Raw genomic sequence first — 25986 nt, forward strand, 5'->3', positions numbered from 1 at the left:
AGCTCTGCTTATAATATAGATCGGGGTGGCCAACCTGAGCCTGAGAAGGAGCCAGAATTTACCAATATACATTGCCAAAGAGCCACAGTAATACGTCAGCAGACCCCCATCAGCTCTCCCACCCCGTCGCTCCCAGCGCCTCCCACCCACCAGCAGCCCCACCGATCAGCGCCTCCCCCTTCCTCTTCGCACCTCCTGATCAGCCGTTCTGTGGTGTGCAGGAGGCTCTGCGGGGAGGGGGGAGGAGCAAGGGCACTGCAGGGTCAGGGGAGGGGTGTGGGAAGGGGTAGAGTGGAGGCAGGGCCTGTGACAGAGCCAGGGGTTGAGCAGTGAGCACCCCCCGGCACATTGGAAAGTTGGCGCCTGTAGCTCCAGCCTGGGAGTCGGTGCCTATACAAGGAGCCGCATATTAACTTTTGAAGAGCCGCATGTGGCCCCGGAGCCATAGGTTGGCCACCCCTAATAAAGATATAAAGACTTTGCAAAGCTTCTTACTATAGGGGATTAATTTTCTCTCTTAGTTTACCATAGAAACTGCTTCCTGGGTGAAACAACAAGTTTTAACCCAGCTGAAAATTCTTCTGACCCTAGTGCATTTCATAGACAGCTACTAATTTCCCCCCTAGTTTGCTAGAGGCCAGCACAACCAGAATCACTGCTTTCATTGTAGCAGAGTTTGAAAATTAACCTAGATCAGCTCCAGAGATTACACGGAGCTGCAGACAGTACTGGAGATGGAGGAGCCAAACATTCAGCTGGTGGAGTTTACTACATGGCCTATCTTAAACTATCTACAGATCCTCTGCCTGCCTTCCCTTGGGTCTCCTATGCTTGATATAGGAAAGCAGGGACCCCCCGGCAGGCATCAGCATGCAGAAAGCACAGAACTCTAAAACCAGCCTAATTAAAAACTCAGGAGTTCCTTAAAAATCTTGCATGTTTTAAAATGTTCCGGACATTTTTACATGCTTTCACTTCCCTTCTGGAGAGCCGATGTCTTTGTTGAGTCTCTATCAGGGAAGCACCAGATGACTGCTGAGCCTGCAGAGTGGTCAGGAATGGTGTTCTGGTACCTAACTGTATTGCAGGACCAGCACAAGGCCTGTATTGCTGGCTCCAGAGAGATCAATTTCCCTCCTCCTGCCCCCCAAATCAGCTGCTCCTTCCTGCCTGACCCGGCTCCAGACACCCCCTTGCCTTATGCTTTCACACAACTCAAGCAGAGAACCCCTCTGCATTTACCAATGCACTCCTGTGGCCTAGATCCTTTTCCCAGACATTAAAAGGAACTTAGCCTAACATTCCAAAGCCTCTAGTGCAGATCTGGTTTTGAGTTCGTAGAGGGCAAAAATGACTGGGGCTTGAGTTTATTTTTAACTGTGCCACGGTTTCCCTGCCACCTTGCTTCTCAGACAGGGAAATAAAACACTAGAGTGGAGAAGGGATAGCTAGTGAATCCTAGATACTAAGGTGATGGGTTGCACTAGAAAAGTGGAAGTTAGATAAATAGGATTTTTGTAATTAACTTTTGCAATCCAAAAGATTGTGCCTTCTTTTTAAAGAGCCAAACAGACTAGTTTGAGAGCTTGCAAGCTCGTTGATGTAACAGAAGCTGCCCTAGATTAGTTCACTGGTTTGAAGGTATCCATGATTACTAATGCTCTTCTGAGATGTGCCACGTGAAATAAGCTGTGCCTGCTAGAAGGAGGCACAAACCTACCATACATAGGCATGGTGTTCCATTGATTTGTTTCAATCGATCAGTCATGTAGAAACAAGGAAAGTGAAATGTCTGGTCTCTCAGATGAGGCAGAGAGTATCAGGTTGTCTGGAGAAGGACAGTCCCTTTTGGCTGATCCAGCACTTCAGGTTCTCTCTCTCAGTGAAAGTGTATGTGAAATAGCCAGCTGGCTTTGCAAACAAAGGAAGAGGCTGGTGGGAAGAAATGGCTATCAAGCACTTTTTCCTCTTTTTTTTAAAGTATGTGGTTCGGAATGGCCTAAAAATGATTTGGGAGAGAGCGAGGAAGTGGGGCGTGCTCGGCCGAGCTGCAGAAAAAGGGGAAACTCAAGGAGACGTGGTTTGTTTTTGTTTCAGTAAAAAATTAGTCAAAGTAAGAGAAAAAGCCCACCCCTGTTAGCACAGTCATACCCAGCAACCGCTACTGGAGCACTGAGTGGTTCTATGGTCGGAGCGTGAACATACGTGGCTGGCTATGAGTGTAGCATGTCATCGCTCATCGCGGCTGGTCTGAGCACTCCTGGGCTCTGATCTTTGTTCCTGTTTGTTCAAGGGAAGGGGAAGAGCAGCTGTGGGGGTGGGGAAATGCAGCTCCCTCTCTTCTGCTGAAAGCAGAGAGGGAGTTCCCATTCTTCTCTCCCTGGCCTGGGTAAACAATGCACCCCCCCCTCCACCCGCAGGTGCAGTGAGAATGCCCCATCCTGTTTCAATCTACTTCAGCCACTTCCCAGAACTATCCTGCTGGTCTCCACAGCTGCTGCGGAGCAGGACACCCAAACACTAACAACAAGGACAGTTAGATGATGGGCCCCAAGCAGGGTTTCCAGCCGCACTGTCTCAGTATTTGACAGTGCTGCTCTTTGCCAGTGATGGACGATAGCCCCTGCAGGGGCACGGTTTCCACACTCACTCGGGAGCCAGGTAGGAAGCATGCCACCTTTTTCTGCACAGCAAGGACTGAGGCAGTAACAGTGGGTGGGTGCATGGAGTGGGGAGAACCACATTTCTCTATTGCACAGCCCCAGTTAAGGACATTGCCTGCTCAGCTATACTCAGCAGGGCTGGAGGGAGCCCAGGATCCTATGAAGGACTGCATAATTATCTGCATGATAAATCTGTCTAATGCCAGCAGCAGCCTGGCACTCAAAAGTTACTGCTTTCTGGAAACTATTAGGCTGGATCTGGGGGAAAAGTCTGTAGAATAGTCTCATATCAGGAAGATGTATTAGGCTTCCTAAGGAAAAAGATGGAAACTCCATCGCTTGGGACACTTAGAACAAGACTGGACAAAACGCTAGCAATGCACTGCAGGGACCAGTCCTGGCAAGGCAAAGACTATCTGCTCCCCTAGAAGTTAGAGATAGAAAGTGACCATGAAACCTGCTCAGGTTGTGATTTTAAAATAATTAGGTATTTTATGTTCTTCTAAATCCCCAGGAGATCTTCAAATAACTGAGGCTCCAATCTCAGCAATTGGTGTACTCCTGTGCTTAAAGTTAAGCACGTGCTTAAATCCCTTGCTGAACCAAGGCCTGAAATAAGAGATGACAAAAGACCTATTAGGCTACCTGGTCTGTCCCCAGAATTGAAGAATTGTTTTCCATACTATTGTATTGGGGAAATATTGTCCAGACCAGCTTTGCGTAAACCACCATTTCTCTTCAAAGACTATACCAGCATTTCTCAAACTGGGGTTGCTGCTTGTGTAGGGAAAGCCCCTGGTGGGCTGGGATGGTTTGTTTACCTGCCCTATCCGCAGGTCCGGCCAATCACGGCTCCCAATGGCCATGGTTTGCTGCTGCAGGCCAATGAGCGTTGCTGGAAGTGGCAGCCAGTAAGTCCCTCGGCCCACGCCACTTCCAGCAGCTCCCATTGGCCTGGAGCAGTGAACCACGGCCAGTGGGGGCCGTGATCGGCCGGACCTGTGGACGGGGCAGGTAAACAAACCAGCTCGGCCGGCCAGGGGCTTTCCCTACGCAAGCAGTGACCGCAGTTTGAGAAACACTGAACTATACTCAATCTAGGAAGGCCTCACTATTAGGACATTTTTCCTATGGGTTTAAGTTTTCCCTTCTCATAGTTTCCACCTTAAATTACATTTCTGAGCATTATCTAGTGTTGCACATTGTAAATAAAATGACATCTTCACCGATACATTTTAGAGTCACTCTCAGGCTTTTAGATTAACTGGGAATGGCCCAAAGCCAAAGACTTAGTCATGGCCAAAGAAACTGAAGATCTAATACACTTAGTAAAGGACTCCCAGGCAAAGTAAGCGTCAAACAAAACAGCCCCGTTGGTAGGTTTGAAATTAAAGGAATCCTCAGAGTGATTGAATTAGATCCGAGGATAATCTGAATGTCACGTGACCAACTCAAGGGAAGTTTCCTTGAGCTCCCATGGAAATAAATCACCCAAAATACCGGTCCTCTGCTCTGCAGATCAGAACAATCTGTCAGTGATGAGAACAGTGGAAGTGACAGGGAATGCAGCCATCATATCAATAAATATCAGGCCTCTTTAACCATGAACATTAAAAAAAAAAAGAGAGAGAGATATTGGCAGAGCTGGGCAGCTGAAAATCTGACTTCTTTGTTTAAGTGTGCTTCCAGTTTCCATACAATCTTTATGTGGGTTTCTTGTCCGAGCCCAAATGTTTCCATGCTGTTAAAGATATTTTGCATAGGAGTGAGGCTGCTATGCAGGTCCTGGGAGGGGACATCATGGGCAGGAGTCTTCCCCTTCTTTGCAGCCTCCCCAGCTTTGATTGTGGGTTTGCTACCCCTCCAGCAGACAGGAGAACCTGGGCCCATGTGATTTCAAACTGCATTCAAAGTGAAATGTCTGCCTTGCTGGGGATGTGTTACTGTTGAAATCTAGCCAGCACTTTCCTCTTATGAAATGTGAGGAAAAAGAGAAACCACTGCATTAGCCACAACTGACATGTGTCTATCACTGACAGTTCATCAGAAATCACTGTATGCATTTAGGTTCCTAATAGATTTCCATACTTAATATGTCTTTGTAAAACAGTACGTGCCCTGAGCTCAGACGTCTGGCATCGCTGGAGTGACTTTGTTCTCACAGTAAGTTCTTAGCCCTATTCTCCAAAGCACTCTAGACATTTATCCTTACAAACCTGCAGTGAGGTAGGCACATGTTCCCATTTTACAGACAGGGAAACTAAGACAGCAGGAACTACCAACCTCCCTTTCTTTCAACAACTACTACAGTCAGAGGTTGCCCTCAGTTTGCACATGCAGTTCCCGCTGACAAGAACAGAAGTCACATGCACGGCTTGTGGCCACTGTATGACCCTTCGCTTCATATTGCTATTTTAGTACCCTCTGCTGATCGCTACTGATTGGGAAGAAATCTAGCCATGAAGAATGTTTCTGCAGTGCTGGCTCCTGTATGAAAGCTGGTGGCCACTCCTGCCAGAGGGCCAGCTGTGATGCCCTGCCCGGCCGGAGTAGCCCTTGCAGTAAGGAGAGCGATGAAAAAGGAAGAACAAGTTGTGCCTGCAAGATTCAAGATCTGAGGCTGGATTGTGATTTCCCTTCGACTAGTGCAGTGGCTCTCGAACTCTTTTAGTGGCGACCCCTTTCACATAGCAAGCCTCTGAGCGCGACCCTCCCCCCTTATAAATTAAACACCCTTTTTATTATATTTAACACCATTATAAATGCTGGAGCAAAGCGGGGTTTGGGGTGGAGGCTGACAGCTTGCGACCCCCTAAGGGGTCCTGACCCCCAGTTTGAGAACCCCTGGACTACATGTTAAACATGGTCAGAAGCAGGCCTTTGGATCCCATAAAACTCGGGCTCTTGGTTTCGGGCCCAGAACAGACCCTGCTTTAGGAGATGAGTTCCAGAGTCATAGCCAAGCAGCAGTTGCATTAGGCTGTGATGAGGAAGCCACATGGTAGATGAAAGCCCTCCCGCCTCCCCCTTAAATATAAAATCGAATCGAATAAAACAAATAAATCAAACACCTGGCATGAGATGGCAAGCAGTCCTGGTGTGGTGTTCAAGGGAAGCCAGACTGTGTGGGAAGTACTGGAGAAATTGCTCAAGAACAGTTCAGTCTCATAAAATAGTCTCTGGCTGGAATTCAGGTCACTGTTTTCATATTTTAGCTGTTGCGTACATGGCTGCTTTGATGTATATGTACAACCGGTGGGAACGTGTTTGTTTCATACATGCCCCAGCTACCGCAGTGTCCTAGAGCTTATGAGATTCTTCCTTTATAGTCAGTCTCTGTCCCCTTCTGGAGTGGAGTACTCACCCTACCTCAGTCCAGCATTGTACCATCCCCTCCATTTGAGTCATACATGGAGAGTGTCCTGCTGGCAACCAGGTAATTCATATCGTCTTGGCGGCCTGTGGTCTAAGTGCCATATTTTGAACGCACTCGGCAAACCAGAGCGTCAAGTTCTGGTAGCAACCCTTAGGAAGAAGTTAAATGGAGTATCATGCACCCTGGTTGTGGGTGGGATGGAGATAGGATGGTCTTGAGGCAAAGGTGCTGGGGTGGGAGTCAGGAGACCTGGACTCTGCTCTCAGCTCTGCTGCAGACTTGCAGTGTGACCTTAGGCAAGTCACTGATGAGGCCCACATTCTCAAATATCAGAGGGGTAGCCGTGTTAGTCTGGTTCTGTAGAAGCAGCAAAGAATCCTGTGGCACCTTATAGACTAACAGATGTTTTGCAGCATGAGCTTTCGTGGGTGAATACCCACTTCTTCGGATGCAAGCAGTGGCACATTCTCAAAGTTATTTATGGGATCTCGCCCTGAATCGTCTTGGCTCAGGTTTCCATGGGGACCAATGATCCTTCCAGTCTCCCGCCCTTTTACTGTCTTATCTCGTTAGATTGCAAACTCTCCAGGGCAAGGACTGTCTCCTGCTATGTGTCTGCAGGGGACAAGGGTCCCTGGGCTCAGCTGAGGCCTCTAGGTGCTACATGAATACTATTACTCCTATATACAACAACAGTGGTGGTGGAGAGGTTTTCCTGGTGTTCAGGGCTAAAGTGTCACAGCTAGGGTGACCAGACAGCAAATGTGAAAAATCGGGACAGGGGGTGGGGAGTAATAGGAGCCTATATAAGAAAAAGACCCCAAAATCAGGACTGTCCCTATAAAATCGAGACATCTGGTCACCCTAGTCACACCAGCCTCAGTGCCATGCAGCATGCTACACATTGGTTCCTACTCCCTACCCCCGGAAGTGGCTACATTTTAGTGGTGCATGAAATGATTCCTGTCAATCTAATTTGTGAATCTGTTAAGTGCTCCAGGAACCTCCTTGATGAAAGGAATGGTAGGAATGTAAGATTGTTATCTAGCAGCCTCCCACAGCATCCATGGCTTGCCAAACTACCAGAGTTGGAGGATTCCATTTGCCCCATGTGTTATTTTCAAGCCCTGAATTTTTTTTAAACACCCTCATCCATTTCAAATGAAGCCCCAGGGTAAAAGCTAACACCCCCTCACAACAAAATAAAACAAAAAGTTCCAGAACAAATTAACAGCAAACTTGCTGTCTATAACCATCTTCCTGCACATGAAGTTCTTGTTCTCCTCCCATCAAAGCTCAAAAAATTTTTTTACAATAGCAGCCTTGCCCTACCTAGTATTCCTACAGTTTTAAAGATTAGAAATATCAGAATCACTACTATGAAAAGCCTATAGTATTCATTCTCCTAGGTTTGGTGGGGTTAGGTTTAATAACTATACTAAAATGTGTGTACTCAGTACACAGGGTCCTTTGTGCAGCACAGTAATGAAACATAATCCAGCCCATACATTTAGCAAGAAAAATCAAATGAAAAGGCAGGGCTGCCCAGAGGGGAGGGCGAGTGGGGCAATTTGCCCCGGGCCCCGCAGGGGCCCCCCATGAGAATATAGTATTCTATAGTGATGCAACTTTTTTTTATGGAAGAGGCCCCCAAAATTGCTTTGCCCCAGGCCCCCTGAATCCTCTGGGCACCCCTGTGAAAAGGAATCTAAATAGGAATAGTGTTACTGTTTCACTAGCGATGCAGTTAGAATGCTAGAGTAATTTTATGTTACAATAGTTGACTAATCAGTCACCAGGAATTTGGAGGAGATTAAAATTCCTCAGGAGATCCAACCACGGAAAACTTGTTTTAAGTTTCTTCTGCTACTGTATTTAGAGTAAGTTTGTTACAAGTTTTCCCTCCTAGAAGACAGACATGACAGACAAGGCAATCCTTGGGTTTTAAATAGACAAATGAGAACAATGTGAGGACCCCTTTTTGTGACTATATACTACATTAGGACATGCACTGGTCTGCAAGTATTTACTTTGCCTTTCCAAGCACAGATTGATTAGATAACATGGGGAACAATTACCCAATAGGCATGTACCTATGTGTATATCAGTGTGCATAATATCCCCCTCACCCCCACACATCCCAGACATGGCCAAATCCTCTTGCTTCCTTGTCCACAACATTAAAAAAAAAATCTGCCTCCCTCCTTTCCAATCCAGATGGCCAAGTCGCTCCCTTGCTCCCTAATCATTTTCTCTGGTGTCTCGCTGATCGTAACCTTCCTTTTCCTTCTCCAATCCATCCAAAAATGCTGTTCCCAAAATCATCTGTCCTGTCTGGCCCCTCCACTCCATCACCTTATTCCGAGTCACTTGCCTGGCTCCCCATTGCACTGTGCATCAACTTCAAACTTCTTGTTCTTGCCTACATGGCCCTATATCATCCAGCACCTGCCTTCGTCTCTGACCTGCCCTCCTTTCACATCCTTCTGCCCTTCCAGCACCACCTCGGACACCAGTCTCGATATTTCCTGTGTCTCCTCTTCTCACAGGCATCTCTGTATCTTCTTCCATGCCACACCTTGGGCATGGGATAACCCTACACAGTGTATTTGGCAAGCCCCCTCCTTCAGGCCAAACCTGAAAACTTCTCCCATTTTGGTAAGTGAGGCTGCAGGGGGATGTTTGCATGCAAGCGAAGAGAACCTGGATCACCAAGACATAAAAACATATGAACTGAGACAATATGCTCATGTATCCCTAACCGGAGCTCTCCCTTGGCTTCCCCTTCCTGGTGGCTGTAATAACCTCACTTGTCCATCATACCCATTGGGTTAGGCTTCACTGCACAACTGTGAAAGGGTATTGGGCCCTTTGACTGTAAGCTCTTTGGAAAGGGACCAGTCACTTTTATGAAGGGCGTAAAACACTGATGGTGCTGGAAAAAAAATCAGAAATCCAAATTAAAACCAGACAGGGCTGGGCTTTCAAAATACGGCCCTCTATGTTATCGGCATAGCTTTACTGAAGCCATAATGAAAAGCGCTTTGTTAGACTGGCTGCAGATTGAGACTCAATCTCTTTTGTCCACATCTCTCTCCATGCCCCCGCCCCATTCCGCCTCATACACACATGCACTCGCACAGAGCAAGAAAACTCCAATGAATATACATTTTCTCCAAGAGGAAGCAGACTTGCATGGATGAGATCTTCCATCTCTGCATGGTGTTCCATCCTGTCCCTAAATATTTCTGAAGCACCGATCACTGTAGTATCTAGGCTCTACATAGAGGAGTTTATGCAAGTCTTTAACAAAACAGGACTAGCCCTTTAAAAAGAGGTCTCTCTCCTCCTAAGTTTTTTACAAATTAAGTCACATAGATATATGCTCCCCTGCTTTGGGAGAATTATATAGTTTAAGGGCACCATTCAGCATCATCTAGTATTTTGCATCTCCCCTCCCCCCAAGACTTAGCTAATCACAGCAAATATCCTAACCCTAATTCAACCTGACCAAAATGAGATACAACTGCATCCACCCGATTGTTGTTTCCATTCAAAACAGACATTTAAATAATTGGACAGCTTCTGCTGTACCAAAATCTGCAGTATTCATGATATTTAGCCTGGGAAATGCTGTAGCATCTTTAGCCTCAGGGGATGGGAGATGTGCAGATTTTAATAGCACCCGCTGTATACAGCAGAGCGACAAAATGCCTTATTTACATTCCAGCCCATACAAGCAATACAGGATAGTCCTGGCAGACAAGGGGTGTTTATCATCAGTTACACAGCTAGGGGTGCTTTCTTCCTTTGAGGCATACATGCAACTTCCCCTAGCATTAAAAGGAGCAGAGCACTCGCTCTGGCAGCAGAATGCATCCCTTAGAACGGCTTAACTATGATGGGGTTTTAACCTCTTGCAAGAGGATCAGAGAATTTTTCCACCTTGCTGAAATTGACATGCATCATGTGTGGCAGAGAGTATCCAGAGCCTGGCTTGCCAGCTGACATATCAAAGCTACCTTTTATTTAGTAAATAAATTGGGGGTGGGGGTGGGGAAGGCAAAACAACCTACACATCAGTGTAAACAGTCCTTCCTGCTGTGTGTGTGTAGGTTCTCCGGAATATATGTACGCAGATGATGCATCTCTCATTGCTATGTTTTATGCAGCCGAATCACATGCTCCCTCATCTAATTCATTTCACTGTTGCTAGCCAGCGTTTTCTGTAGGTGTTATAAAAATATAATCAAGAATGTTCTCCATTGATTTATCCAACAGTGCCAGCCAGGCAGAATAGCTGGATTTCCTGTAACCTGACTTGCTACAGTGTGTTAAAAGCATTTGCCTGCTTTCTCCTTACACATTTTTTTTTCCCTGGGGAAGAAAAAAAAAAGCCCCCTGCAGATGTTTCCATCTGAGCTAAAAGCAGACTCAGAACTGAGCTAGTTCTGCTCTGCCCATGGCTGGAAGTCGAGAATGTTTACAATGCATGAAGCTGATTTGATGACTTACCTTTCATCTCTCTCAAGAATTCCAGGGGGAAAAAGTCAGTCTCTTTCCTATGAAATAAACCACAAAACCCAGAAGCAGCCACTGCAGAGCTCAGAAGTTCTCTCCGACTGTCACATTGTATGCAGCTTGCCAGGTATGAGCACGGATGAGAACACCCTGTGCTTTTCCCCAGATGAATGAGATCAGCACATATTAGGAAAAAAATGGCCTGGTAATGTACGTGATGGGTTAGGACCAAAATACAACGTATTAAACAACAGGTTATTCTATTTTACAATTCTGTATTTTCTGTGGTCTTAATTAACACAGATTTCAAAGAGGAGAGGATGCCTGTATCTCTCTGCTTTCCATGGTGTCCTGAGGAGTATATTAAGAAATAAAGCTAATGGTATATCCCCGAGAAGAAGCAGGAGCCTTGTCCTCAGGCATCTTAGGATGGAGGACATGTGAAGGGCACCATAAGAGATGACTGATATGTTTTTACAACCCACGAGCTGATGTCTGGCACTGGAAGTGTGTGTCGGTGACTCAAGCCAGTGTTTAGCTGCTGTTGACCTTACATGCTTTACATGGAGGTGCTAGGACTCTGCTGTCCTGTGCGGGACGTTGCTCTGATTTGCTCTCTTGCATAGGATCCCTTTGCTGAGCCCTTGGGCTTGTGAGATACCCTTCTTCTGACTGCCACCGCCTTCCTGTAAAGTGCTCACAAGGCCACATTGCCTGCCTTTGCTCAGTCCTCCTGGGTAGCTATTACCCCTAGGAGCACTGGGTGACTGGTAAGCTGAGGAAGCATTACCTGCTGTCATGGAGTCCCCGTGCAATGCTCCGGAACTGCTCCCTGTTCAGGACTCTGGTGAAGTCTCCTCTCCCTTGGAGCAGACTGTCTTCAGGGCAAGAAGCTCACACGGCTTCACCTTCCTGCATCCGACCTTGAAGCATTCAGTATCCTCTGCCCCTCTGTGCGCTTCCCACAGTAAGTCCGCCCAGGCGGGGTCCTGGGGAAGCCAGAGGGTCCTGCACCCCCACTTCACAGTCAGACATGACTCTCAGCGAGCCAGTAAAACAGGTTTATGAGATGACAGGAACACGGTCTAAAACAGAGCTTGTAGGTACAGAGAACAGGACCCCATAGCCGGGTCCATTCTGGGGGGCAGTGAGCCAGACCCCCACGTCTGCACTTCACTCCTCGTCCCCAGCCAGCTCCAAACTGACTCACCCTCCAGCCCCTCCTCCCCTGGGCTTTGTCCCTTTCCTGGGCCAGGAGGTCACCTGATTCCTTTGTTCTCCAACACCTTTCGCTATCACCTTGCAGAGGGGAAGGGCCCCGGCCATTAGTTGCCAGGAGACAGAGTGTTGGCCATTTATGTGCACTGGCCCTTTGCTCTGCAACAATTACACCCCCTTATCCTACCACCTAGAGACTTAAGAAATGCATAGGGGAAACTGAGGCACCCACACAGTATTCAGAGGAAACATTAAGCACAGTCCCATTTTGTCACACCTGCCCTAGGGGTCCTTATTTTGGCACCCAGATGTGGCAGCTGCACCCCTTTGATGACCAGTATATTTAAAACCCAAAGATTGCCTTATGGGTCATGTCTGTCCTCTAGGGGTGGAAATTCTAAAAAACTTATTGTAAATACAATAGCTCAGGGTGGCTAAGGGATCAAACAATATTGCTGCATGCTGGGAGGAACATCAGAGAGGGCTGGGTCTCTCTGTCCCTGGTCACAGGCAAGCGGAGAAAAGACAAGGAGGAATATGCCATCACATACTAGTTGGTGCAACACCGACAAACTAAAGTTGCAAAGTTGAATCTCTTCCTTGGGTTTCATCTTGTAGCAATTCACAGGAGCACACACAGTGGCTGGGAAAAGGATCTGGTTCTTCTCTTCATGCTGTACAGCGCAAGGTCAATGGCTAGTAAAGTTAATCCCCTCCATGACTTGATGATAAAGGGGTTCACTCTTTTATTAAGGCACAGAGAGATTCGTCAATCATAGAATCATAGGACTGGAAGGGACCTCGAGAGGTCTTTTAGTCCAGTCCTCTGCACTCAAGGCAGGACTAAGTATTATTTAGATCATCCCTGACAGGTGTTTGTCCAACCTGCTCTTAAAAAATCCCCAATGACCAGAGGTGAAAGTAACTCACAGGATTTACCGGTATGCCGGAGTCTGGTGTGTGTGTGTGTGGGGGGGGGGGGCAGCAACCAGAAGTGGTGGGGCTTCAAGATTTAAAGGCCCTGGCGCACCAGCTATGGCTGGGAGTCCCAGGGCCTTTAAATCACCCAGGGGGCTCCCAGCTGCAGAGGTGGCTGGTAGCCCCCAGGGCGAACTGAAGGGCCTGAGGCTCCAGCCGCCGTGGAGCTCTGGGCCCTTTAAATGCCAGCCCTAGCCTGGCTGCCGGAGCTGCAGGCCGGGATTTAAAGGGCTTGGGTCTCCCCGCCCCAAGCCCTTTAAATCCCCGCCACAGAAGCCGATGCGGTCCGGCACGGCATACTGACTCTTGCCGGTACACTGGACCGGCTTACCTTCACCTCTGCCAATGACCGAGATTCCACAACCTCCCTAGGCATTTTGTTCCAGTGCTTAACTACCCTGACTACCCTAAACTTCCCTTGCTGCAATGTAAGCCCATTGCTTCTCATCCTGTCTTCAGAGGTTAAGGAGAACATTTTTTCTTCCTCCTCCTCGTAACAACTTTTATTTACTTGAAAACTGTTATGTCCCCCCTCAGTCTTCTCTTCTCCAGACTAAACACACCCAATGTTTTCAATCCTCCACGAAGTGGATGCAAAAATTAAGAAATCCAGCACTGCATATAATTGTCTCCATCACCAAATCTGGAAGCAACATGGAATCCATTTACAGAAACAAAGCAAGTCTAATACCATTCTCCTCATGACATTGCTCTATGGGTGTGACGCATGGACCTGTTATCAATGGCACACGGAAAAGCTTGATAGTTTCCATTTGCAACATCTATGAAAATGGCCCCTCCAGCAGCATAGTGCCTCCTCTTGCCAGCTAGAGCCCCGAGTCAGTACAGGCTCGGGGCAAGAGAGACACCTACAAAATGAATCTGCTATTGGCCAAGGCCCACTCTGCTTAGTTTGTGAGATGACACAGAAATCACAGCCTCGGGTTTTACAACAGTGGGACTCACAGCAGAGCCGAGGATGGAGATAATAAGCATGCAGGAGAGACCACAAAGCCAGGAGAGGAGGCCCTCTGAGACTAGGGCCAGTGGTTCCCAATCTGCGGCCCAATCAGCACAGAGCTGCAGTCCCTGTGACATCTTAGGTCCATATAGGTAGTATTGGATTACCACTGTGGGCCACATGTGTTAATAGGTTGAGAACCACTGGAGTAGGTTTTCCAAACAGCTGCCCGAGCCTTTCTACAGGGCTATAGGTCTTCTTAGACCTGCCAGCAGTCTCTGTTCCATCCCCAGAACTATGCGGCCTCCTCGTTTATCCTGTCCAATGGTTTTGGTGCAAATTCCCCCTCCTGTGGAAATATCTGTAGGAGGGGACACTGGGGGATCCCTCACAGAGCGTTCCCCAAATTGTTCTGTTTAGAGGGAGCAGGTGGGGTTGCTCCTCTGCTGTGGTTCTGTCTCCATATGACACCAAAGCCATCAGCACAGAGTCCCCCCATGCCAGATATAGGGTCCTCTGCTCCTGCCTTCCTGAGAGCAGAGCTCCCTTGGATTTGTAGCTAGGGCTTCCTTAAATTCCTATCAGCATTTACCCTCATCTCTGAGTGGACAATGCAACTGCCCCTCATCCCAACCTAGACCCCAGTTCTCTCTTCCTACTGTGGACCAGCCCCTCCAAACCCATGCTCTGTTGTGGGGACGGATGATGCCATACAGTTCCTCCATGCAGTGGGTCCCAACATGGACTCCTACAGCTACCATAAGAGGGAACATTCAGTCTCCTTAGAATTCTGATTTTAGTCCCTTCTCTGACACTGACTCGCAGTGTGGCCCTGGGTCAGTCTCTTAACTGTCTGCAAGATGGAGCTAACACTTTCCTACCTCAGAGAGGTGTTGCATGGATTAATAAGCTAATATTTGTAAAATGCTTTGAAGATTTAAGATGCTGTGTAATTGCTAAGTCATATGACTATCAGTTTGCCTGCAGGCTGGGTGGGTTGCCTGGAGGCACTCGAAGATGAATCAGTCTCTTACTGGCAGGCAGATAAATGAGAACGTAGGGCAGCAGATGGAGAGAAATTCCTGAGTTCATGTGGGAAAAGGGATTGGTTTATTAGGAAACACTAGCAATTATTCAGATCCACCAAGTTACCTTATCTGAAGGGTTTGAACTATCTCACACGTGACCAAAGAAACAGGTGCCAGGGCATAAGCCACTCTGAATAACTGAATAGGATTTCCCTGCTCTTGGGAGACCTGCTGTGTATATATGATAATAGGAGGACCCATTTAACTCTGCCAGGAAAGTGCCATCAATGGGGGTGGGCAGAAACCAAGATTTCAAATAAATAGTCAGAAGCCCAAGGGGTTTTCATCTGAGATTGCCAAGAATGCTGGCATGTTACCTGATTAATCCCACTCTCGCGTCTGGATGGTGGAGCTTGGGACTGGGGCTGAGATTGAAAGCAAAACACCCCACGGACCCTTAGGAAGGGGGATTGTTGTTGAGACTGGTGGTTTCTAGGGCTAGTTGCACTGGCTGCTTTTCACGTGGTGCTACACGTCGTGGGTTGCACACAAGTCAAGGCAGGGACCGTCTGTCATACGTCTGTGCAGTGCCCACCACAATGGGGCCTTGCTCCGTGACTGGGGCCTCGAGGCAGCATTGCAATGCAAATAAATTATTACCACCATGAATAGGGCCCAAGTCAGATCTCCCGGACATGGGTTTTTCCACTCTTGGAACCCCATTTTGCAGTGGAGTTACTCTGGGATGACAGAGAGGTCATTGGGATGAGGATCAGGTCCTTAGTATTAAAGCCATAAATACAGGCCCTCTTTACTGGAGGGGCTCTTCCCATCATGGCAGTTGATTGCAACATGGTCCAAAGGACTGAATGCCCCATTATAGTCCTGAGAGAGTGGGGCAGTGTCTCCTCCTATGCAGCCGGTGACGGTATAATCCTCTTTCCCCCCACACACACCATGTTAGGTCAGCAGCAGCGTCCTTGGCAGCCAGGCACACGACTTTGTTTCTTTTGCAGTTGGGTCCAGGTGTTTGTTTTGTGGTTCTGTAATTCAGAGATTTCATTTCCCCCTTTCCCTCCCCCCCAACATCGCTCTCCGGGTGAGGTTTATCCAGGCACGTTGCCTATTCACTCTAAACCGTGGGTGTTGTTTATATTTGTTTAGGCTCCCGGAGGCCCTTGGGCAGGGACACCTGGAACTTAAAAGGTGTAGCTCTGCTCTGAGGAGCGACTGCATAGAAATGGCACTTTCTTAGCCAGCCAAGCTGCTCTCTGTGCATATGCAGCATCAGATCTGTTCACTTAGGGTGAGATTCTTCCTATTAGGAGGATTTAAGTAGGACTCAAGTGTGCATTAGGCTGGTGCTGGCCTTCTGCAAAGGGGTGAATTTCTCCCTTTTCTAAGGGTTACTTTTTACACCTCTTTTCCTTGCAGAGCCAACCACAGCTCTGGTGGAACAAGCTGGGAACGCGGCTGCCTCGTGCATCATCAGTTACCAGAATTCCACTGCCAGATCTGCATGGCTAGAGGCCTATAAGCCAGAGAGAACACAGCTTAAGTTTCAGATTCCAGGCTGAGTCTGCAAGGCTGGCAATTGCACAAACCCCTCTTTCTCCTGGTAAACTGAGGCAGGAGAGTTGCAATGAGGGTGGAACCCCACATTGCTATTGCAACAGAATTGCTCTGCGGGAAAGAACCTCCCTTAAAAGACTTTGGTAGTTACATCAGGGGGGAAAACTCCCCTTTGATGACCATACTACACCTGCCTCTGTTCTGCCCGCTACTCATTCAGACCTTTCTCAGGGGTTCTCAAGCTTCATTGCACTGCGACCCCCTTCTGACAACACAGAATACTACACGACCCCAGGAGAGGGGACTGAAGCCTGAGCGCCACTGAGGTGTGAGGGGGAAGAGGGGGAGCAAAGCCAGAGCCTGAGCTCCACCACCCTGGGTGAGGAGGTCAACGCTGAAGGCCAAGGGCTTCAGCCCCTGGCAGTGGGCCTGTAACCTGAGCCTTGCTGCCCAGGGCTGAAGCCCTCAGGCTTCGGCCCCGGCCGGTGGGGCTCGGGCTTCAGCTCTTGCCCTGGGCCCCAGCAAATCTAAGTCAGCTTTGGTGACCCCCTTGGGTCCCGACCCACAGTTTGAGAACTGCTGCTTTAGATTAGTTCTTCCAGGCAAGGAACAGCTACTTGTTCAACACACATCCAAGTGCATTGTCATGAACCTGCGGTTTATATGTAGGACCACCATCTAGTGGATGGAATCAGAACTGCTAAACTGCATCATAGACCCCATGCTGCTAACACTGAAGGAAGATTCTCTCTCAGCTCAAGTGGTCGGGCCTGTGCTTTTGGACAACAGGATCAGAGTTCTAGCCTTGCTGTCAACAGGAAGCTCCGTGTACCGATCACTTGGCATGTAGAAGCAATGGAGAGATGCTCAGGCAGCCAGATTTGTTACAGTCATTGCGATGATAAAATTACATAGCACTGCCCTGTTCAAATACCTCTCCTGGGCTCCTAAGCCTGCCATGGGTTATCCTTTTTCTGCAGCTTTTAACAAAGAGGCAGCATTGCAATGGTAAAAGCGGATGAAAGTGTTTATTAGGTCACAGATTATGCCTGCCATAGTGCTAGGAAATGTAGCACTGCAAGCAAACGCCTGATTGCTACTTAGCACCACTCACAGGGCACATTATTAAAGCACCTCTTGACCCCAGCCATAACTAATCATGTCACTACCACGCTGCTCTAATCCTTTTTAAATTAAAACGCAGGGGGGTGTAAGGGTATTGTGAGGACAGGGGTGCCTCTGGGTATTTCTTTAGGGTTGATGTACATGCCAGCCAGATAGCTTAGTTACAGGGCTTCACTCTAGAACTGGAGCACACCGAATGGCATGTCAGTTAGCCAATCACTGAGTCTTTGCATGGAATGTCCTCCCCGTTCCAATTTGCCAAGTTGTCTGTGTTTGCAGTCAAGTCCCTCTCACAGACTCATCTTCTAGGAGGCCCACAAGAAAGGCTTTTTTTTTTTTTTTTAATCAGCAATAATTGACATTTTCAAAGTCAGTTCTTGATCTGGATTTCCTACTGTGCCTCAGCCTCATTAAGTCTCTTAGGGTAGGGTTTTCAAAAGTGCCCAAGGGAGTTTGGCACCCAACTCCAATGGAAAGTCTTCAATGGTAAGGTCTCTGGGGGTAGGACTGCCTTTGTTTCGTGTCACGTACAGTGCTAACTGCAGTGCTCATAAATAATACAACAGGTTAGCATATTTCTTTGGGTGATTATAGAGGCAGGGCACTGTTACATTGACCTTAGCTGTATCAGCTGTTGTTTTTTTTTAATGTGACATTACAAGACTGTTATTAACGCTCCAAAGTCAAGCGAATCTTAAATTCTAGTAGTTCCTCTCCAATGCAACCTTAATTCAGCCCCGTGTACACACATTGTGAAACAATCTTTAATTACACGATAACACATTATTTCCCCCCCCCCAGAATGGATGGTGCTTGGAGACTTAACCAAGGTTATGTAGTAAAGGAGGCTGTTGTCTGTAGGAAGATGTGTAATGAGCGAGGCAGGGGATGGTTCTGTGGCAGATGACTGAGCCCAGGGAACTGGGCTCTATCGGATGTGTTCTGACACAGCCTCCCTATGCGATGCTGGGCAAGCCAAGTTAGAACACCTGTTTCCAAGATGATTACAATTTGCACACAGACGGGTCTATCGCTGAGCGAACGCCTTATCATTACATTGTAACTAAGTTAGGAGACGACGGGATTCTTACCGGGTCCCTTGAAATGGCTGGAATTTAGTAGCTTCTTCAATGGAGAGTGAGTATGCTAATGCCCAAGATTATTGGAGTGTCTCCTGGCTGTGGAAATGTGCCAGTGTTTGCAGTACTCCCACATGGGAAGAATCAGGCCAGCAATCAAACCCGAGTCTCTTGAAACTCTCTTCAGTCCATAGATAAAGAGTTTTGGCAAATACAGTGGATCCATATGAAACTGAACCAAACATTGTCAAAAAGGAGGGTGAACTTCTGCTCCTCCAGCTCCTCCCAAGTATTTAACATGGTGGCAAACTGCCTCCTGTATATTATAGTGCAAGCCGCTTGCTGCAGCTACTACTCTTCTCCTCGTCTTGCCCTGACTGAGGTGCCCAAGAGCAGGCAAAGGGCCAAACACCCCCCAGTGATGCCAATATATGAAAAAGCTCTAATGGCACTTACCCTGCTGCAAAAGGCTGATGTTACCATCTTTCCAGTTCACCCCGGGGCCAATGATCTTTGTATGTACCGCATGGTAGAGACAACAATTCCCTGGCGATGTGTTATACTGCGTGTCAGAGCAGATGTCTGTATTCCCTGGATTCTCTAGAAATAGTGACTAGCGCTGCTCAACAGTTTGAAAATTTTTGTCAAAAAACCCCAAGGTTTTGTTGAAAGTGACACCGTGAAAAGTTTTGGTTTTGATGAAAATATTCAGGCCTCCATTGAAAAATTGAGAAGTGCTCAATTTTTGGTTGCCAGAAAAAATTGGTTGCTCACATTTCCCCCCCCCCCAATGAAAACAAAAATGTTGTTTTGAAAACTATTGTTTGGACATGAAATGCCAAAATGGTTCATTTAGAAAATCTTGAGACAAAATGTTTTGATACTATCTACTTTTTTCCAGGGCTTTTTTTGGTGGAAACTATTTGCCAAATTCAACCTGAATTCGTGAATAGTTTTCAGAGCCGCTCGGGAGGTGGGGGGGGGGCAAGTGGGGCAATTTGCCCCAGACCCCGCACAAGAGTTTTTTGGGGGCTCTGGGGCAGGGTCCTTCACTTGCTCTGGAGGCCCTGGGAAACTCACACTTCTTCCACTCCGGGTCTTTGGCGGCAATTTGGCTGCGAGGGGTCCTTCCGCTCTGGACCCCCCGCTGCTGAATTACTGCTGAAGCGGGGTCCCCCCGCTGCCAAAGACCCCAGGCCCCCTGAATCCTTTGGGCAGCCCTGACTAAAAGTCAGCATGTGTGAACACTGCTACTTGCATCTGCAAAACTTGTCTTTTGTGTGGGGGACTTTAAGTCCCCATGAAAGACAAAAGTTTTGTCAACATGATAGTGTAGACAAGCCCTCAGGGTCTGGTGGATTCTCCACCAGTTGAAGTCTTTAAATCAAGACTAGATATCGAAAAGATATGCTACAGCTCAAACAGAAGTTATATGTTTAATGCAGGAGTTATAGGGTGAGGTTTTCTGGCCTGTGTTATACAGGAGGTCAGATTAGACAATCAGAGTGGTTCCTTCTGGCCTTAAAAATATATGAATGTGAAACTGCAGCTGGTTACTAGTCTCTGCTTATCTGAGAGTCACTTGAGAAGTTGGTGCTTATAATTCCATTATGATCTGGGTGCTGCCGTGTATCACTTACAGAATCTGTTTTTCTAGCTTAAATAAATGTGCAGTGAATTTAAAACTGAAGATGACAGAGCTGTCCTTACCGCTGCAGAAAGCTGGCTTTGAGCTGCCCATAGACTGCTGAGATAGTAAAGTGCTTGAAGAGGGAGACTATTAGTTGGAGCAGGCATGGCTGCTTATATAACATACACACAGGGTCCTTCCTCCTCCCCCAACAAAAAGCTGTGTGTTTGGCCTGAAAAGTGCAATTCTGCTTGGAAACCTGACTGTAAAGATAAAATTGTGGGTCCTATGTTTATTCTGTCTCTGTTTTCCAGATCAAATGTGTTTAGTTTTACATTGCAAGCTGCTGGCCCTGCAAACTCAAGCAGTGATCCCAGAGTTAGACTGGATTATTTCCTTCTCACATCACTCTCACCAGCAATTCAGACTTGCAGCCACAGGTTCTCAGGAACACCTGTACAACCCCACACACAGAGTCAGAGTTTATGAGCAGAAGGGACCACCCGATTATTTAGTCTGACCTCCTGCATATCACAGGCCACCAACACCACCCGGCACCCACCCACCGCAGCATTACAGCCTGCAGGAGACTAGATTATGACGTGCTACAGGCAGAGATTAGCAGGGATTTAGGTGCCCCAATGCACTGGCAGGGTAATGATTAAGTGAGATATACTCAGATAATTTTGGCAAGCGACCGACACCCACATGCTGCAGAGGAGGGTGAAGCCCCTCTTCCTCCAAGGTAACTGCCAATCTGATCTGGGGGGGGGAAGGAAGGGGAGTTCCTTCCCAACCCCACATATGGCGATCAGTTAGCCCCATGTGCAGCCTGTGAGCAAGAACCAAGCCCCTGAGAGAAAATCATCCGATAATGGATGCCCTCTGAGACATCCCTGCACCCCCTTGCCTTCTGTGAGTTTGCAGAGGCGTAACTGGAATTTAGTAGACAGTTCTGTTCATGAATACACAAAAAGGAATAGAATCCCACCCCCATTTTTTGCCCGAACACAAATAAAACAAATGCTGATTTGGAGATGCCACTGCGGTGCCTCATGGGAGTTATAGTTCAGGTGCCCTGGGCCCCTCTGCCCGAACGCTGCATTTACACAGGGAGAGATTTTGCACTGAGCAGCACAGACCTCTGTCAGTTTGCAGGCTAGAACTAAAATACACATGAGCTCAGACCGAGCAGATTGGAACCCTCGGAGACCTACAGAAAAAGATACCATAGGTGAGGTGAATATCTCTGGCTTTGGGGTGTACTCCTGTAGCCTCTGCATAACAGAGGCCAGCAAAGAGTCATAGATTCCACGGCCATAAGGGACCATTGTGATCATCTAGACTGAATTCCTGTATCACACAGGCCATAGAACTTCCCCAAAATAATTCCTAGATCAGATCTTTTACTAAAAGATCCAGTCTTGATTTAAAATTTGTCAGTGATGGAGAATCCACCATGCTGTTTGGTAAATTGTTCCAGTAGTTAATTACTCTCACTGTTAAAAATTCATGCCTAATTTCCAGTCTGAATTTGTCTAGCTTCAACTTCCAGCCATTGGATCATCTTAGATCTTTATCAGCTAGATTGAAGAGCCAAGTATCAAATATTTGTTCCTCATGTAGATTCTCTCAGACTGTTGTCAAATCATGCTGAGCCTTCTCTTTGTTAAGCTAAACAGATTGAGCTCTTTGAGTCTGTCACAATAAGGCAGGTTTTCCAATCTTTTAGTAGTTCTTGTGGTTCTTCTCTGAAACCTCTCCAACTTATTAACATCCTTCTGCAATTGTGGACACCAGAACTGAACACTATTTCAGCAGTGGTTGTGTAACCCGGTGGTTCTCAAACTAGGGGCGCTGCTTGTTCAGGGAAAGCCCCTGGTGGGCCAGGCTGGATTGTTTACCTGCTGCGACTGCAGGTTTGGCCGATCCTCACTGGCTGCAGTTCACTGCTCCAGGCCAACGAGGGCTGCAGGAAGTGGCGCGGGCCGAGGGACGTGCTGGCTGCCTTTCCTGCAGCCCACATTGATCTGGAGCGGCAAACGGCAGCCAGTGGGAGCCGTGATTGTTTATCTGCTGCATCTGCAGGTTCGGCCAAACTAGCCCAGCCCGCCACGGGCTTTCCCTGAACAAGGGGCAGCCCCAGTTTGGGAACCACTGGTGTAACCCACACACCTCCTGAGTGTGGTGTTCTGTCCCATCTAGTGGCAGAGAGAGAGAGAGAGTTAGGTAGTTAGTTAGTTAGTTAAAGGAGTCTGCTCTACAGCCTTAGCTAACAGCCAGTTGGCTTTTGGCTCATGCACCGAGGTCCATGGTTCAATCTTGCCGCCCACTGACGACTGGGGTCTGTCGGCATTACAGTTGCACCAGCACCAAAGACAGATAAAATAACCTCTCTACTACTCCAAGATTCTCCTATTTATGCATCCCAGGTTCACATTTTGGCCACAGCATTACAGTGGGAGCTCATATTCAGCTGATTATCCACCACGACCCACAAATCTTTGGCAGAGTCACTGCTAACAGTGGTCCTTCTTGCCTTAAACAAAAGAAAAAAACCCCAATGAATCTAAGGTAAGTGGAGAAGAGGAAAAAAAAAGGCCAGGACATGATCCACTCTGCCAAAAGTGGCAGGTAATTCGGGAGGATGATAGAACAGACCAGTTTGTCCAGGTGGAGATCACTAGTGATGCAAGTGAGACTAGTTTCTAGAATGTCTAAATCCTAATAACTTCTGCCTATTTTCCTCTGGGTTTCCTGTCTATTCCTCTGTGAGAAGCTCATCAGCAATGGCTGCCACTTTCAGTACTGGATACAGCAGCCATGCCCTGAACATTTCCTTTCTCCACTTCTCCAGAGAGCTCCCTGCCTGCTGCACAAGCCCAGTCCGAGTGCAGACGAAGCCATGAAGCACAAATGAGTTACTCCTTAGGAAACAATGTTTAATCCTAATCGGTTGAGGAATGTTCATACTTTGTGCCACCATGGCAACTGCTTCCCAGCAAACAGCTCCAAAGGCTAGTTGTTAATAGAAATGCAGCACCATGTACAGATGAGTAAGATTCTTTTCTTCCTAAAACCAGCACATGAGCCGTAACGAGTTTGACGTGTCAAAGTCACTGTTGTGATTGGTAGATCTGAAACAATGAGCAGGGTTTCTTCTTCATGGTGGTTTCAAAGGAAAAAAGGAAGTGTGTTAGTAACATGTGCAAGATTTGGAGGCACTTGGCCCGTTGCGTATATCCTCCTTGGAGTCCAACACTAAAGCCCTTACTCACAGCCAGGCTCCCGTTGGTATCAACAGTAACCTTGCCTGAGCAAAGACTGCAGGGTCAAGTTTTTACCGTACAGATTGTTTCATGAACCACGTGCTGGGTAACATAAGAGGAGTCCCATGTTGGTTTTACAAGCATGGTCTTAATTCAGAGCTTCTCAGAGAAGCTGAAATAGCAGCAAGCCATGTGCATATTGACTGACCTTCAAACTCTTCCCTCCTGCAACCTGTGCTCATCCCTCCAAGGTCCATGCAGATCGCTATACAGAGCGTTTGCCCAGGGGCAGTAGAATCTCAATTGATATTAACACCAATCTCATGAACCACCAATTAGACCTACCATTTGTGTTGACAGGGAAAGAAGCCAAAAAGCGTAATGACAGTGATGTTGATGAAGAACAAGTCAACATCCCTTCACACTCTGATGCCCTCAGTGCACTGGAAATCACTTCACAGTGATCTGAAGGACAAGAAAGCGATGCCGTGCACCACACTGCAGCTTTAGCACCGTACCCACTGTCATTTCTAAGTGTTCAATTTTATGAAATTTTTGCTGTTATTTAATTCCCAATAGTTCATAAAATAGGGATTCTACTGTGATCTAATGCCCAAGAGTGGTTATGAACATTAGTCCCACTACCTTATGTTAGTTCTTAACAAGGGAATGTCTGTTTTGTTTTTTTTAATAAAATTAAAAAATGCTAAATGATTTGGGTCCACTTGCTTGTGAAATGTCTCTAAAAATAAAAAGGTGTGTGTATTTTAAGACTTGCATTAAACCAAATATTGTTGATAGTGGTTAGCTTTCTGAGCTGGAAACGGGAGGGAACTTTTGACAGCTGTAACCTGACTTATTTTGGAGGCCTGCATTGTTGTGCTTCGCATTCTCTTTCAGCACACACACTGGGGGTCTCATTAAAGACTCGGCATTTGCCACTCCAGCGATTGTGGCCCTGAGGGAATGCAGAAAGATTCCACTGTTACTGTGGCTATCTGGCATAATGAAAGTTGAGTTTAACAGTGCGTAGTCTAACTAGGCAATGTGCTACAAAAAGAGCGTTAACAAGGAGAAATGCAGAGGTGGTTTATTTGGGGGAGAAGAATACACGACAAAATACAAGAAGGAAGGGATGTGAGTGGGAGACAATACATGGAAAGGTGATGAGCCTGCAATGTGATGGTGTATGCAAAGGGCACATGTATTGCAATCATAGGTACTGGAACTAGGGGCACTGGGATTAGGGTTATCGTATGCAGGGTTTACAGTTTGGCACAATGGCTCTCAGCACCTCCACTATACAAATTGTTCCAGCACCCCTGTTTGCAATGTATGCAGAGAGGCAATACACATAGGCATGAAGTTACACTATTAGGAAATGATTCTGAAGCACACTCATTTGTGGGGTTTGCATGGTGACAACTATGTTTCCACGTCATGACCTTTGCTTTTGCAACACACTCTAGGCCCCAAGCCAAGAGAAGCACTGTTCTCCCTGCTTTAACCCAGGAGTGTAGCACCTGGGAAGTAATTCTTAGAGTTGTAGAAAACTCTTTACATATCCAAATCCCAGGGCTGAGAATCAAGGCCAGCTAGGGACAAGATGGAAGCAAGGTAGTTTTCCAGTTTCTTTGAACTGAATCTGAAAGGTAAACTCCACGGGTGTGAATGCAAGGGGTCCAGAACTAGTAAGAGCTCATGTGAAAGGAAATGATCAGTTTCCACCCAGCTACCCCTCTATGCTGGACTGGAGAAACCCTATTTGGTGGTTAGGCCTCAATTTCTCTGAATTTGTATGGAATAAATTGGAGAGAATTCAAAGGAGAGTGATGGAAATGCTAGAAGGGCTTGAAAACAAGTCTACGGAGAGAAGTGAATTTGTACAGGAAGAAGAACAGATTAGTGATAAGATTTTGCACATCTTTAGCCTCTGTCCTCTCAGGACCACTTCACACTGAGCAAACATCAGCTAATCTGCGTGTCATGTTGATAAAGCAAGCAAGCATTATACTGCCACAGTGACAAGTGCTCTATAAACCACTGCCACAGTGACAAGCAAGGCAGAAACCAGGCAGGCATACAGACTCAGCTGTCCAAGTCTGGGGATGCCAAGGGCAAAAAGCACTGTGCAGGATCAGGGCCAAAGTGAGATGTCCAGAGTCCCTGAGAAAGCCAGTGGCAGACTTAGGAACAGACGCCAGGAGTCCTGGCTCACAGCCCACTGTTCTTGCTTCTAGATAAATAAGAGGAAACCCTTTTCACAGCGAGTCAGACAATGGATCCACTTGCCAAAGGAGGTTGTGGGAGCAAAGGAGTAATTAAAAATTGACACTGACTGCTGCTAAGGGGCAAGAAAAAAAAATTCCTTAATGACTTAATGGTTATTTTATCCCCCAAACCACAGTACATCACTTGCTGTTTATTTCCCCTAGTTTTGCTCCTAACCAGTTTTGCTTGGCAGACATAGAACAGAGACAAGGGAATCTATTCATCTGGGCACAGCTAAGTAACCAATGAAATCAGAGTGGAACGATGAACTTTTAGTTCACACCACAAATCCAAA

At 47.1% G+C, this 25986-nt stretch overlaps 1 long non-coding RNA gene across 1 annotated transcript in view; it reads left to right on the forward strand.

Moving 5' to 3' along the window:
* Window positions 1–23929, forward strand: part of LOC120397696 — a 49189-nt gene extending 25260 nt beyond the window's left edge. The window contains exon 3 of the long non-coding RNA XR_005593944.1: window positions 23781–23929. This is a non-coding gene — a long non-coding RNA (uncharacterized LOC120397696). The remainder of the gene's footprint in view (window positions 1–23780) is intronic.
* Window positions 23930–25986: the final 2057 nt, after the last annotated feature.

This window comes from Mauremys reevesii, linkage group 2 (genome assembly GCF_016161935.1).
Source record: "Mauremys reevesii isolate NIE-2019 linkage group 2, ASM1616193v1, whole genome shotgun sequence".
Lineage (NCBI taxonomy): Eukaryota > Metazoa > Chordata > Testudines > Geoemydidae > Mauremys > Mauremys reevesii.